Source organism: Natrix helvetica (genome assembly GCF_964273705.1).
Source record: "Natrix helvetica genome assembly, chromosome: 2".
Taxonomy (NCBI): Eukaryota; Metazoa; Chordata; class Lepidosauria; order Squamata; family Natricidae; genus Natrix; species Natrix helvetica.
This window is the reverse complement of record NC_138552.1, coordinates 230,405,798-230,422,083: the sequence shown is the minus strand read 5'-3', so window position 1 is coordinate 230,422,083 and position 16,286 is coordinate 230,405,798. Positions and strand designations below refer to the sequence as shown.

At 41.2% G+C, this 16,286-nt stretch overlaps 1 protein-coding gene across 3 annotated transcripts in view; it reads right to left on the bottom strand.

The window, feature by feature from the left end:
- The window catches only part of SLC29A1 (solute carrier family 29 member 1 (Augustine blood group)), an 89,258-nt gene extending 79,775 nt beyond the window's left edge, over positions 1–9,483 (bottom strand). For all 3 annotated transcript variants that reach the window (XM_081942238.1, XM_081942240.1, XM_081942241.1), the window contains exon 1: positions 9,031–9,483. The gene's annotated coding sequence lies outside the window, so the exon portion shown is untranslated. The remainder of the gene's footprint in view (positions 1–9,030) is intronic.
- Positions 9,484–16,286: the final 6,803 nt, after the last annotated feature.

Below are 16,286 nucleotides of genomic sequence, written 5' to 3'. Positions count from 1 at the left end.
CTGGTTGGCTTTTTCTCCACTTTTTGGAGAAAAAGACCAGAAGACAGCAAGGACACCTTGAGGAAGGTGGTAGAATCCAAAACGCCCAGAAAAGTTATTCTTCCATCCTCCCAAAATAGAAAACTCTCCAGCCCAGAAAGAAAACCTATACTTCAAATTTTGGTGTGGTTTGTTAAGCTAAAGCCACTGTTTATATGAAATATCAATATAGATAGAAAAGAAATGCCTCTGTGCCTCTGGGAAATTCTTGTCCCTTTTATCACCCTGCTACAGGTAACTACAGTTTTGCACAGAGCCACTAAATTCATTGACCTTTGGAAATGAGGCAAATGGAATGAGGACTGTTACTGTACAAGCAGGAAAGGAACTAGATTAGGTGAGAGATTCCATGAAACAACCAGCCTAGACAGAAATGACCAGCAAGGCGTTTTGTGATGACCTCAGTTGGAGCAGGGGGGAGTGGATGCAGTGATGTGGCTCTTCCTCTTGCCAATGTTACAAAATCAGAATTCTGCCTTTGGAAGCCATAGAATCCTCCAAACCAGTGGTGGGTTCCTACTGGTTCGGCTGAACCGGTAGCGGTATGGCAGCCTGGGTCGCTGGAACCGGCAGCGACCCAGGTCTGCCATGCCCCTGAAATGGTTCCCCGGTGTCTTCTGCCATCGCCGGCATGTTTCTGCACATGCGCAGAACAGTTTTCAGTCAACTGCGCATGCGCAGCAACGCACGGCAGGCGCAAAACATCCTCTCAGCTAACCAGTAGTAAACCAATTAGGAACCCTCCACTGCTCCAAACATTATTATGACTGAACTGCATTTTTAATGTGACCGAGGTAATTATTAAACATATAACCGAAATAATCATATAACCTACACTTAATACAATAATTAAATGTAGAAATCAGTTACGTGAGGTGAACTTCAGTTGTTACCTTGATTCCACCCACAATTTCTTGAGTCCAGGTAGTTCTCAAGTCACAACCACAACTGAGCCCAAAATTTCTGTTTCTAAATAATTTGCCCCATTTTACAACCTTGCCACAGTTGTTAAGTGAAACACCTCAGCTGTTAAGTTAGTAACATGGTTGTTAAGTGAATCTGACTTCTCTGTTAACTTTGTCAGACAATCGCGAAACTGACCCCAGCACACTACAATGGTCATAAGTATGAGCCAGCTGCCAAGCAGCCAAAATTTGATCAGATCACCATGGGGATGCTGCAATGGTCATAAGTGACAAAAATGGTCATAAGTCACTTTTTCAGTATTGTTGTAACTTTGAACGGTCACTAAATGAAGTGTTGTAAGCCAAGGACAACCTGTATACTCTTCAAAGCAGCGGTCACCAACTGGTGGTCCATAGACCACTGGTGGTCTGGGGGAAAATTATGGTGGTCTACATAAATATTATTTGCATTTTTTACATTGCACTAAATCAGGGGTGCTCACACTATGGCCCCTGGGCCAGATACATGCAATGAATGTATTGTTGCAGAGGGTCCCCCCCTTCTGGGTCTTTTTGTGCGGGTGTAGGAAGTTATCACCCAGCCCTCTCCCAGAAAAATGAAATATCCTAGGAAATATTGAAAAGGCAGAATATTATATTTTCCTGGATGTGAAAAAGGGAGAAACACATTTTAAAAACTAAGTAAATTCCTGCAGCTTCCTGCCCATCCTCACTTTATCAATGGGCCATGAAGAAGGCCAAGCTAGTCCACTTTACATAATAAAGAGTTCTCCCCTTCAGCTCCAGGGGGATGGGAATGAAGGCATGATAATATAAGCCTTTACTCAACTGACCACATGGCATCTGAGAATTCAACCAAACCTGGATTCAAAACTCAGCCTAGAGAGTTGCCCTTGCATGGGCCCATGTGAGTCTGACAGCCAATCAGAATACATTTCTTACACAGGAACAGGAAACAGATAGGTGGGCCGAACAGATTATAAAAATCCCTGCAAGCCCTTCTTCAGCCCTTCCTTTGTCTTATCTTTTCTCCACCAACATTGAAGCGTGTGATCACCTTTTCTGTTCAGGACTCAAGCCATGCGGTCCTGTCCACTATTAAAACCATCTTTCCAAGCAACCTCCAGTGTCTTTCCCCCCACTTGGAGCCGAACCCAGAAGGACATTTCTTCCAACACAGGTTAGAGGGGGGCAGAAATTCCAACTTGGGGTCTGCTTCAACCTCCTAGTGTGGGGCTTTGAGCGAAGGCTGGAGGGAAGTGTCGCTGGTGGCAAATAGCCAGAGGGCCTTGTTCTAGTGAGACTGCATCACGGCCTGGAAGTGGCTGACCATCTCAGCCCGCTGAGCCTCCAGGTGCCAGTACCTGGTCTTGCACTTCCGCAGGTCTTCCCTCTGCTTGGAAAGCCTAGGCTCGTAGTCCTCAGTGAGGTGCTTCTGCTGAGCCTCCTTCTTGGTCAGATCCAATTTGAACTGAGCCAGCTGTTTTGCCAACTGCTCCAACAACTGTTTCCTGTTGGGGCCTTAAGGAGTCCAGGCGGGCAGGCGAGGCACCCCTTGATGTGAGTGACCATGCCCACCCATTCACATGACCACCTAGCCACACCCACCCAGACAGTCATTAGGTAGATCATATTAGTGGTCCGCAGGATTTAAAATTATGAATTTAGTGGTCCAAAAGGTTGGTGACCCCTGCTTCAAAGTGTCACTGAAAGTGCCAGTGCAAACCTCAATCAGCCTTCAAAACTTGCTCACCTGGCCCTAACCACACCTGATCTGCTACTGGTCTTTGTAATCTACATAATCGACTCAAGACTCAACAGGCGTTAAAAAGAATATCATCATTGCTCTGGATGACCTTAACTGCTTTGGATGCAATAGTTGCTCAATTATGAAATGTGCTATGCTGCTGTATTTACAGAAATCAACAAAAAGTTGATTCAACTTTTGAACCAGTATTATCATGACTTGTTTCACTGGGGATCTACAGGCAGCAGTGACAGCTGATAAGTCTTCCAAAGGTATTATTTAATGGAACTAAATTATGCTGACATCTGAGACATCTGGCTAATTTATAACCTGGAGCTTTCTGACTTTAATTCATGGAAATAAAAGAGGATACTCTTCAGCTGGAACAAACTAGAGCTCTGACACTAACTATGGGGAACAGATCATATTAATGTACAGGCAAAGTAAGGATAGAGAAAGGAAATATGCTTAGACCAAGTGAAGATCAGGAAATCACATGAAGCTCATGAGGAATTAGATATAGTGGTTTATAGAATTAAATAATTTCCAATACTTGATTAACCCAGAAAGAATGGGAAATTCTTAGCCTGTCCACCCTTTTCTACTATGCTGCCTTCCAGAAGTCTGGAACTATAATTCTCAAAGGCTGAGCAGGGTTGAAAATTTGGGAGCTGAGGTTCTAATCTAACACATCTGCTGGAACTGACATAGAATACTTAAGCACACTATCCATTCTCACTGCTTCTGCTTATAGCACATCGTTCATGCACTTTTGCTACTGTACTCAAGAGTTAAATGTGGCACGGCTAGAGCCCACCACAATATCGGTATGCCAGAAATCAAATTATAGTATTACAATATGGCATTCCACCTTAATCCTTTAGCACAATGTGAGAAAGCCCTTCTCTCATAAAAACAAACATCTATTAAGATTTGAGGGCAGGGCCAATCCAAGCTTATGCTTGCAGTGGCATGAATGGCTAAGCCATAACTTCAGAAGAAACAATACAAAAACTTTGCAGCATCCTTTGGAGATAGGAGGTCTTCCTGTCACTCCAAGGAGAAACTCCCATATAGTGACAAGGAAGAAACACAATGGGTTAGGTTACAGGGCTGCTAAAAGTCAAATATTCTCATTATAGCCTCACATTTGGGAGGGAAAAACCCAGAAGAATCTAACAATAGACATTAGAAGAAAGAGAACAAGAATGAAAATATAAATTCCATCCATAAACCCAATTGTTCCCCCTGGACATTCCTGTTCAACTAAGAGCCCTCGAATTATTCTGTTAGTGTAGAAGAAGAGCTCATAGAGAGTTTATTGCTAGGAATTTTGGCCAACATGCAGAAAATATACACCCCATTATGGTCAGACATTTACAATCTTATAGAGTACGGCAGTCACAGGTGATAATTTAGGATGTTTTATCCTCACAAAGTGGCATCACACCTTCAGAAATAAATAACCTTGAATGAATAACCAGGTGTCGATAATACAGGTAGTCCTCGACCAGTGGTGGGTTCCGGATTCCTTTCCAACCGGCACGCGCATGCGTTGTAGCTGGAAATGACGCTTCCGCAAGCCTCCGCGATGCTTCAGCTGCTCAGCGGAGTGTCGCACAGGTGCTGTACGTGCCATGCACATGCGCAGAAACACCGACAGCTTTAAAACATGGTAAAGAGCACGGACGGGCAGGTGGGCCCTCCGGAGCACCATACCGGAACGGTATCCAGTGCTCCGGGCTGGCTCCAGTACGCCTGTACCGGGGCGTACCTCCTGCAACCCACCACTGTCCTCGACCTACAACCACAACTGAGCCCAAAATTTCCATTGCTAAGTGAGACAGCTGTCAAGTAAGATTTGGCCCATGTTACGACCTTTCTTGCCACAATTGTTAAGTGAATCATTGCTTTGTCAAGTTAGTAACATGGCTGTTAAATGATTTTGGCTTCTCCGTTGACTTTGTCACAAGGTCACAAAAGGTGATCATATTACCCTGGGACACTGCCACTATCATAAAGATGAGTCAGTTGCCAAACATGAATTTTGATCACATGACCATGGGGATGCTGCAATGGTCATAAGTCACCTTTTTCAGTGTGTTGTAATTTCGAATGATTGCTAAACAGATGCTTGTACAAATGGTTGTTTACAAGAATTACTTGTAAACCAAAATGGCATTCTTAAATGAATGGCTTGCTGCAGTAATCTGAGAACAGTTTGTTTTTTAAAATAAGATTGGAAAAGAGCTACCGAGGAACACATGTAGAGGGGGGCATCAGTATTCTGTTATGACAACCATATCAGCGCTTCAACTGCAGGGAATAGCAAGGATATATTGGGAAGTAAAGAATAACCCTCTTGCGTGCACCAGTCACTCATCTAGTCTTTGTTCCAAAGATTTTCTTCCCTATAACCCGCTTTCCTCCACAGAATCATAGAACTGAATGGGACCCTTTGAGCTGGGGAATCCCCACTTGCTGCAGAAATCCAATTAAAACATGTCCAATAGATGGTTTTCGGGTGTCCATTGGAATATATCTGGTAAAGGGAAAAGTAGCCTAAAAGTAAGGACTGTGTTAGTTCCTTTATTAAATCAACATTTGCCTTTTTCTAATAAGAAACCATATTTTAGTGCCCTAGCTCTGGAATAGTGGAAAATAGATCTTGATCTTCTGAGTGACATTCTTCCAGATAAAGAATGGCATGGAATAGAAAAGAAGAGTTGGAAGGGACCTTGGAGATCTTTTAGTCCAGGGCTGTCAAATTCCCTGCCCACGGGCCGGATGTTTCATGTGTTGGCCATGTCCACGCCCAGTTTAGCAAAGGGGAAAAAGTCATGTGACACCACCATGATGATGTGAGTTTGACACCCCTGTTTTAGTCTAACCTGTTCATTTGAAGAGGTCTATCACATACCTCCTTAATCTTCTCAAGGCTGACAATTCCCAATTCTCCTTTTCTCCTTTCAGAGGAGTTACTCTTCTTTGACTCAGTTACACTTGGTCTGAATCCTTCTTAAAATGTAGTCCCAGCTATGAACCCAATATCTAAGGTGGAATTATTGCCATTATATCCTATGCTTTGGAAACTATATTTGTTAATACAGATTGCTGTATATCTTTTGTATTTTTGTCAGCTATATCATGCAGCTGACGCATATTCAATTTGCAATCAGCCATTATTACCAGACGTTTCACAAGCATTATTAAACAAAGCAAGTCTCCGTCATCCTGTACAACTGAATTCTGATTTCTTTTGAAGAACTGCCACATACATTTATAATATAATAAGTCTGCTACTCTGTATGGAATCATCAAATTGATGGTTGGCATGGGCATCCATCAACACTGTACCAAAAAAAGCCCCATAGCAAGAACAATCAACTCTGTTCTAAAAATATTGTAGTTCACGTTTCGCCTTTTGTTTTGTTCTATGGAACCTGTTTTGTCGTTATTTATTTTTATAGCATTTTTTTTTTGGTAGAGGCTGGGCTCTTTCAGGAGAAAAAAAGCAGTATAAAATAAAAATGGAGTATTAATAACAAATAATACAGAAGCTAACACTCCTGTTTTTATTTTCTCCCATCTGGCATTTTGTCCCATCTGGCTTAAAATATTAGATGTGTGTATATTCATTAATCTAGCCCGAAAACAAAATAGGGTTGTTATTGATTTTGCTTAGCATTAAAAAAATCAGAAAGTTTTCAAGTTAAATCTAATAGTTCTCAAATAAAAGAGAGGTATTAGTTATGTAATTTTGAATTCTGGCTACTTAAACTTCATAAGAAAAAACAGATACACTTTCTCAAAAGATTGTTATGATTACTGTCCCCTTCGCTCCCCCCTCGCAGTTTTCATAAATTTCTCAAATTTCTTAAGGGAGGTCTCCTAACAAAAATAAAATGGAAACGAGGACTCATAGAACTTTTCAGCAAAAAGCAAATCCCTACATTTTTCCAAACAGAGCTGAACAAAGTTATTTCCTTTATGTACCTCCCAATCCAGTTGCCTGCTGTAGCAAGTGCAAGATGAGGCTGAGAAAATTATCAAAGACTGTTCCAAGGTCATGTAGAAAACCAGCTTCTGTGCTTTCCTTGCAGTCTTTTAAGAGCTAATAGTGGCAAATTCTTTGTTGTGGTTGTTGAAGTGTCTAAGTTTTTTTTTTTAAAGAAAAGCAGCTTGAAGGTGAAGAGGATGCCTTTCAACATATGATAGGCGAAGAGATCTAAAGAGCATTCTGCCACACTCACACTTTCCAAAATATATACATATTTGCATCACAAGCAACCTTCCAGCTTCTCCCAGTCTCTGAATTTCCTGCCCCAATCAACAAATGCAGCATGCTCTCACCTCCAGATGGATATTTACCACCATTGATCTTCCAATCCAAAACCAGTTTGAATTTGGTGGAGGGCTGCTCTGGAAGCAATGAAAGGAAAGGAGCCTTTGCTGTGTACTTCACAAGCCTGTAACCTTGAGAAACTGGAGTCAGATATTCTGGTCCGGGTAGTAAACATCAAGGACAACACAAACCAGAGTTCCCGTCCCTGCTTGACCTGATATTCAAACACATTCTAATCTTGTTTTGACTCAGCAAAAAGATTCATTCAAAACACACGCAGGAGAAAAACACACCCAAACTTACATGCAAAGGTCCACTTTTTAATCAATATTAAAATGTGCGATCAGGCCAACTTATCAACAGTTCCTTTGGACCTTACTCCACAGATGGTTATGGGCTCCCTATCAGAAACATGCTACGCCTAGCAGTATAATTCTCTCATTTGCTGGCATCCTGCATTGTCCACAGCAACAGGTCAACTTGTTCCCGAGAACTGGATAGCATACAAGTTGAAAAAAATCATCGCTATCAACTGGTATTCAGAGTGCTGTGTCCAAGTTTTTGTATGGCAGCAGAGAATACCTTCTAAAGCCAAGCATGGGAGTGGGAATTTTGCATTATTATTTTTTTGCTAAAGGTCAAGAACAAATCAAAAGTGCTCCTCTTAGCCTTTCCAATTTGGTTTCTTCCCCAAGCTATTGCATTTTAACGCCCATCATCTTCACTCAGCCTGGCGATTATTATTATTACCATTAACTAGAAGACATGAGAAGGAAGGACCCACTGGGGAAGAGCCTAATGCTGGGAAAGATTGAGGGCAAAAGAAGAAGGGGACGACAGAGAATGAGGTGGCTGGATGAAGTCACTGAAACAGGAAGGCCTGGAGGAACATTGTCCATGGGATCGCAATGGGTCAGATATGACTTTGCAACTAACAATAACAAAACTAGAAGACCCAACAAGACATCACACCTAGGATTCGACCATAAGCAAGTAGTAAGGTCCAAAGCAGCCACGCAGACACACCTTTCTCACCTCAGGAAAGGCTTGGAAATCTAAGATGACTGAGAGGCTGCCTTCACATTATCTGCTAATCCCTAAACCTAGGTTGCATCAAACAAATATGCTACATTACAGACTAGCTTCGAATTCCAATACAGGTACTCCTTCACTTGACCCCAATATTTCTGTTGCTAAGTGAGACATTTGTTAAGTGAGTTTTGCCCCATTTTACAGCATTTCTTGCCACAGCTGTTAAGTGAATCACTGCAGTTGTTACAGTTAGTAACACGGTTATTAAGTGAAACTGGCTTCCCCTTTGTCAGAAGGTTGCAAAAGGTGATCACATGACCACAGGGCACTGCGGCTGTCATAAATATGAACCCGTTGCCAAACACCTGCATTTTGACTGCGTGGCCATGGGGAATGCTGCAATCGGCGTAAGTGTGAAAAAAGGAAGGCATTTCCCCCTACCCTTGTAACATTAGTCACTAAACGAACCGTTGCCAATCGAGGACCACCTGTATATAAGCAGACCATAGCTAACTTTCCCCAAATACAAGGAACCCAGACGCACCAACTGTGCAAGCGCGGCAAGAGGGCACCAACTGTACGCTCCTTCACCAAGCGGCTCCGCCTCCAGGGCTTGTGCCAAAGCACGTGCAGCCCACTGGGGCCTGGCTCTCGGAGCAGATGACTTTCCAGAGGGAGCAACGTGTGCCAAGTGCAAATACTGGCAGGCAGGCAGGCAATGCCCCAGGACTAAGCTCTACCTTGGAACTGGCCCTCCTTACGGGCAAATGAGAACTGCTGCTGGTCAGCGAAAACGTGTCCGCCCCCCTGCAGTCAGCACCGAATCGAGCCCATCGGGGGGGGGGTTGGGGGGGAGGCGGAAGGATCTAAGGATTTAAAAGGACTCCGCTTCCCTCTCCGCGAAGAAAGAAAGACGGAAGCAGCGTTGTCCGCTTCCTTACATGTGGCTGCAGGTCTTCCTCTCCCGGATGTCCACCTCTGAGTCCCGGCGTTTTCTCTGCTCAAAACCTCGCTGCTCGCTTTCCTTTCATCGCTCTCTTCGAGGTCCCCCCAAAAGACTCCCGGCTGCCCGCTAAGGATTTGTAGCGGCTGAGGGCGATCACCAGGTCCTAGTGCTCTCAGGAGACTGGCGCTCCCCGAACCAACTTCAGAGGCAGGAATCGGCGCCAGGACACTGACGGGAGGGCGGGAGTGTTGTACCCCAAGCACGTGCAGGTTGCCTTCCCATCCAGCCCCGTCTTCTTAGCTTCCTGGGCATTTGAAACCAGGAGCGAACAACTTAAGATCCTGCACGTATTTTGGACTACAATGCCCACAATTGCTTGCTGCTTATAGCTGCCCTTCAAAAAATTTATTCTGGCATAAATAATCCTTAAGAGTGGCAGAAGATAGTGGGTTTTACGTTTTCTCATTTGGGCACCAGAATTGAATATGCTGACACCATCTGTAATATAACGAACAAACAAGCAGCTTAAAAATTAACATTGTGCCATGAACTTAAATGGTGAAATGGTGTAGGTTCTCCTGCTTGAGCAGGGGGCTGGACTATAAGACCTCCAAGGTCCCTTCCAGCTCCTATTCTATTCTAAAACTTTATAATAAATTAGCCAATAAATTAAAGGGATTTTTTTAAATAACAAGTTTCTTGTGTTCTGTATTCAACTCCAATCAGTATTTAGGAAATTGGCCTCAAGGGGAATGAAAATGTGCTCTGGATCCAGCAACAGGTAGATACATTATTTATGCCAAATGCTACCAGTAGGTGAAACACTAAGCTCTCCCTAAAGTAAACTCAGGTTTTCCCTGCACCATTTTATTAAAGCAAAAGTTGTATAAAGAGGCAGATTAATATTTTTTTGAATATTGATATTGGAGAAGAGTCATGAGAATACTATAGATAGCTAAAAAAACAAATGGATCATTGGACAAGTCAAGCTAGAGTGTTCCCATGATTTACAAATGACCAGCCTCATATTATTATATTTTGGACATATTTAAGACTTAGTTTTCTTGAGAAGTGCTGGGAAAGAGGGAAAGAAAAAAGAATGGCCAGCAGCAAGGTTAGTTGTTATTGCAAAGTCATGCCCGACTCATCGTGACCCCCTGGACAATGTTCCTCCAGACCTTCCTGTTTTCTACCAGCTTCTGGAGTCCATTTAAGCTCACAGGATTGCTTCAGTGACTTCATCCAGCCACCTCATTCTCTGTCATCCCCTTCTTCTTTTGCCCTCAATTTTTCCCGGCATTAGGCTCTTAATCCTTCCTTCTCCTTAGGTGGCCAAAGTATTTGAGTTTCATCTTCAGGATCTGGCCTTCTAAAGAGCAGTCAGGGTTGATCTCCTCTAGGACTGACCAGTTTGCTCGCCTTGCAATTCAAGGGACTCACAAGAGTCTTCTCCAGCACTATAGTTCAAAGACTTCAATTCTTTGGCAATCAGCCTTTCTTATGGTCCATCTTTCACAGCCATACATTGCAACTGGGAAAACCAGCAAGGTAGATCTGTTCAAATATGATGTTGCACCATTGGAAAAACTGAAGGGCCAGATCAAAAAATGATCATTCTGGAGAAGATCTGTCAACACTATATTCTGTGGCAGCTTCTGCCTCAGACTAAGATAATAAATTAGAGGAAAGCTAGCAGCAAAATCTGATCAAAAAGGCCAACTTCCCCTCCTGCTGTATTCTAGGCTTTTAGTTTCTTTCTGGGTAAAAACAGCTTGCTTAGGATCGTTGACCTCTCAGTTTTTAGGAACAGAAAATAACACTTTACAGGCTTCCTGATTAAAAGGGACTTGATTCTGGAGATTAGAGCTTGGTTCTTGTTCCTTTTTTGCCCACCAAAAGATTTTCTGCCTACCAATCAGTTTCACACAATAGTTGATTATATTCATTTATTTTGTCTTTCTCACTCTTTTCCTGCTGAATAGCTTAGGGCTATTGATAGATGGTTGTGAATGTACATACCTATGTTACAGCAAAGATATTGTGCTATTTGATTGTGTCTGTAGTGAGCGAACATTTTTTGGACATGAGTTTTTAACACTAGTGGCAGGCAAAAAAGGAACTTGAGCCAAGAGCTTTGAATGATACTATTGAATGAACAAAGTCCCAGGCCTGGCCAGATGCTTATGTTTTGGAAGACTTTTTCCCTAATTCCTGCTATGTGGAAACAGATCTTGGGGAAGGAAAGGCAGTTTGCATAATTTCTTGATTATATTAAATATTTCAGTCCACACAGATGATACTGAAAGATGTCAGGGCTGAATTCTAGCACAAACTTATTTTGGCAAAGAAGACAGATTGCCCTATTTTTCAGAGTAATTTTTCAGAGCACCAGCGTATAAGACGCACCAAGATTTTGAAGAGGCAAATTAAAAAAAAGTTTTTGCACTCTGCAGACCTCGTAAAAAAGGCCCCGTTTTTTTTCTTTTAAAAGGGCACAAATAGCCTTTAGGAAGCTTGTAGAGTGCTCCTGGGGGCTGGGGGGGAGGAAATTGAGCAAATAAAATGGCCCATTTCTCATTTCTACCCTCCCCAGCTCCCCAGGAGCACTCTGGAAGTCTCCTAAATGTACAGCCATTTTGGTGAAGGGCAGGGTTTCAGGAGGCAAAAAATGCTGTATTCAGTGTATAAGACGCCCCCAGATTTTCAGCCTCTTGTTTGAGGGAAACAGGTGCATCTTATACTCTGAAAAATACGGTACTTAGGATAATATGCTATCACTAATCAAACAACTTGAAAGGATTGGAGTTTCGGTTTGATTGCTCCATATGGCAGCAGCTCTGCAGGTTCTCTGTGGGAAAAGTAGACCTATGCATCTTCTGTATCCTTGGTTGCTGAATCTAGAGGTACCGAGAATTGGATCGGAAGTCTTCTTCTGCGCATATTGAGATAAAGTTTGTTCACCCTTTAAAAGTTCATGAACTTTATATCTCACCACTATACTTCTTGTATACAGAGATGTGTAAAATGTGATCTGTGCTTTGTCTAAATCCAAGTAATAAGTAGATGCTAGCAAAATTAACAACATACAAAATTTGTGCTGTGCTATATCTTTATGAACCAACGTCCAGTGTTTTTAATGGAAAAGGGATGTGAAGCTTTACATTTGTAACAAGTGGGATATCCTTTAGCAAGAGTGACTTCAACCAAATGTTTTCTGTACCTTTTAATCAATCCTGAACATTAGCTTGGAGGCATTTGGCCCAATCATCTTTACTAAACTGCTTCAGTGGATTGATATTTTTGGATGAACTTCAGACCTTACCACTATTTCATGTGAATTAAAAGGAGGGCTTGGATCCAGCCATTTCAAAACAAAAGATTCTTCTGCTTCAGCCAGCTTCTTGTAAATATAATACTTGTGTGTATTGAATCATGCTACCTGACCCACACTCATTTAAGTTTCAGATAACTGACAAAACTCTGATATTTTTCCAAACTATTGCAGAATTTATGCTCCCTAAATGATTGCACTGCTCCCACTGCTATGTTACAAAGTTGGGATGAGGTTGTTTTGCTGGATTATAGTTTTGTTTTCTCCAAACAGAACATTCCTCACGAAAGCCAGAAACTTCCACTTTAGCCTCATCAATCCAGAGAACATTCTGCATCCACGTGGTCTTTGTCAAACCTGATAAACAGCAATATGCTTTTTGAAAGGCTGTAGTTTCTTCCCTTTCGCCTTCCTTGCATGCCACTCTTGTTCAGTATATTTCTTATGATGGATTCCTAAAAACCTAACATCAACAACACAAGAGTAGATTGCAGATCCTCTGCTGTTTCTCTGAGCTTCTTTGTTCCCTGCTGAAATGTTATGAAGAACAGAATCAAATGATGGCAACTAACATCTTTTTAAATAAGTGAGGGTCCCTCAAATATACAGTACATCTGATTGTCACCTTGTTGATTGTAAATAACAGTGATTCAACTTAGGAAAGCCAATTATTCTCACAGCTTCATATACTTTTTACAACAAATGAACAAGTGAAAAGGATGTTCAGTAACATGATACAATATATTGTTGGTTACTGTTTATTCAGAATCTTTTTTATTAACTGGACAGATAAAATACTGATCTCCTAGTTCTAATGGCTAATAACATTTTGTGTGATCCAATGTTGACACCTGCCAATTACCTGGACTAATCCCTGCAGTTTTCTTGGCAAGATGTCATAAATGGTTTGTCATTGTCTTCTTAGGGCTTAGAGGGAATGACTGGCCCAAGAACATTTAGCTACTTTCATGTCCAAGACAGGATTAGAATTCAGTCTCTTGTGTTCTAGCCTGGTGCCTTAACTACTACCCTATACTAAAGTGAATCTAATATAGAGCTGTGGAGAATTTAAAGAGTTAACTGATTTTCTCTCATGACTATTTATACGTGCTCTGTGGGGAAAGAAAACCTCCTTGCAGTGCCTCTATTTCTAAAACCAACCACTATGGTGGCAAACTTGATGTTTGTGTTGGAGCCTTTTTTTCCCCTAAGTGGGCCTTATTTAAAGTACTGTGTAGCATATACTATTTTTAAGGAAGCACAAGGAGAAGTAAAACTATAGAAAAATAACAAAACCACTATTCAGGATCTGAATCAAATTTTTGGTTGACTGAATCAGAATTGTCAATCTTGAAGTTGCTTGAACATTTCCTTTGGGAGTTTTTCAGTGTCAGTCTGAATACCAGGAACTGAATGAAGAATATTTTCCAGACTAAGCAGACACTTTGATTACTATGCTATAATAACCCAGAGTTCTCACACAAACTTTGTACTCAAGACAAAAAGAAAGGCAAAAAAAAAGGAGAAATAATCTGATGAATCCTGCAGTTTTTGTGCCTGGCTGTAGTTTCTTGGAATCAGAAGTTTTGTTTCTTCTTTGCTAGTAATCATAGTTTTATTATAGATGCTAGGACTGAATCTAAGATTTTATACATGAAGCTTGCAGGTAGTTCTCAATTTATAACCATAATTGGCACTGGAAGGTAGTTAAACAAGTGTGCCTGATTATACAAATTATTTTGTCACGGTCATTAAGTGTAACACCATTGTTGTTAAGTAAATCCAGTTTCCCCATTGACTTAGCCTGTTGGAAGCACCCCGAAAAGCATGATCACATCACCATCATAAATAAATACCAGTTACAAAGTTCCTGAATTTGAATCTCATGACCAGGGAGATGCTGCTACGGGCATAAGTGCAAAGATCAGTTTTAAGTCAATTTGTCAGCCTTGTTGTAACTTAGGACAGTCACTAAACAAATGGTTGTAAGTCAAGAATTACCTGTCGATGTGTTTTCTTTTGAAATTTAGAATCCTGGAAGAACCAGTTAAGCCAACAGAATAATTTTGAGAATCAAAGTCATGGTCCATGTAAATATGTAGCTGCAACATTTTTTCCAAAGACATAACAATAAATGCCTGTGGAATTTGTCATGCCGGCCTTCATAGCTACAGCATAATGGAATTGTATTGTTTGAAATGCTGAACCCATACGTAAATCTACATTTGAATTTTTTTCATTGTGCCCCAGAAGCCTGATTTGGAGGAGGGAAATAATGAACAAAATAAAATTTAAAAGAATTGCTGCTCTTTGTCTGCTTTCACTTACCTTCTTCAGAGCAGTTTCTGAAAGCTAAAGCCTAAGGCTAAGCCATAAATACAATGGCTGTGTTCACACATTCAAGCATACGTGTGTGTTTTTTTAAATTCCAGTTTAGGATACTTATATGAAAAGCTATCCAAAGAGGGGTTTATAATCTGCAGGTAGAGTCTAGTTTGATTCTTGATATTTCAGAAAGAAAGAAAGGAAGGAAAGAAAGAAAGAAAGAAAGAAAGAAAGAAAGAAAGAAAGAGAAAGAAAGAAAGAAAGAAAGAAAGAAAGAAAGAAAGAAAGAAAGAAAGAAAGAAGCGAGCCAGGTTTGAAAGCAGTCTCAATAGAAGAGAATATATGTAGGCTCAGGGTTAAACTGTGGAGTCCTTGGTGGTCTCTGAGCTTGGTTATTTACTTACAGACATTTCGTTACCCAAATAGGTAACAACATCAGTGCTAGTGAGTGTGGGGTTTGCTCTCTTTATATTCAATAGCTTGCTCTGCCAGTATTGGTGGTGATATGATTTCCCCCCCTTGATAGTACCTTGATTAAGGTATTGTTTTTTGCTTGTTTGTTTGTCTGGTGTTAATCCCTGCTTCTCCAGGTATTGGTTGCTGGAAATGATGTATTCTAGTCTTTTGTTTCCTTCTTAGTTTTTTTTTTAAATTGTCTGTTTTGAGTGATGTATAAATGTGGTTTATCTTTATATTGTTGGCTGATTTGCCAAGCTTCCAGGAATTCCCTAGCATGTTTGCATTTAGTTTGGTCTAGGATGCTCACAATGTCTCTGTTGAAACTGCTGTGTTGGGTCCGTCCATGTGTTGTGAGATTGTGGCATGTCCATGGTGTCTTGTAACTTCTAGTTGATATTCATGAAAATGCTGGTTAATTTTCTGCTTGTCTTTACCACACAGTGACTGTTACAGTCCTTACGCTGCAGGTGACTCTTTTTTTCTTCTTGGACTATTGGGTGTTTGGTTTATTTAAACCTTAAGATGTAAGGTCTTGGTGGGCTTTAACCTTGTGTGCCATGGTGATGAAATGGGGTTGTAATAGTACGTTATTTGTTTCTGATATGTTTTTGATGTATGGCAGTGCTATCCTTTTCATATCTTGTGTTAGTTGCATTGAAATGGGTTGAGTGGTCAGGAACTTTTTGATAAAATTACATGGGTCTCCATGGAAATTATGGGATAGGCAATCTATTTCCTTTTTCGATGTTCCGGGTTGCTGCAGAATGTTGGTACGAATTTGAATAAGGTAGAGGCGGCATAGGGTTGCATATATCAAAGTGCTAGAATGTATAGCCTCATTTGCATACGGAAGCAGGTGGCAATGTGTTGCAATTATTAATCAGCCTGGTGCCTTGTGAAGGCTGATACAATAGACTTCAAAGAAACACATTTCTCTCTGGCTGTCCTTCAGCAGAAGGGAGTCTATTGCAGATAATATTTTGACATTCCTTTCCTGGCCGTAATGAAGAGGAGGTATTCATCTCTATCTCTGGCTGTGTAACTAATTTTTATAATCACGTGTAGTGTTGCTATGTATGAAATCATAATTTTCCCTTTTGCTATTCCTTTGTTTGCTTTCTGTAACCACCCACTTT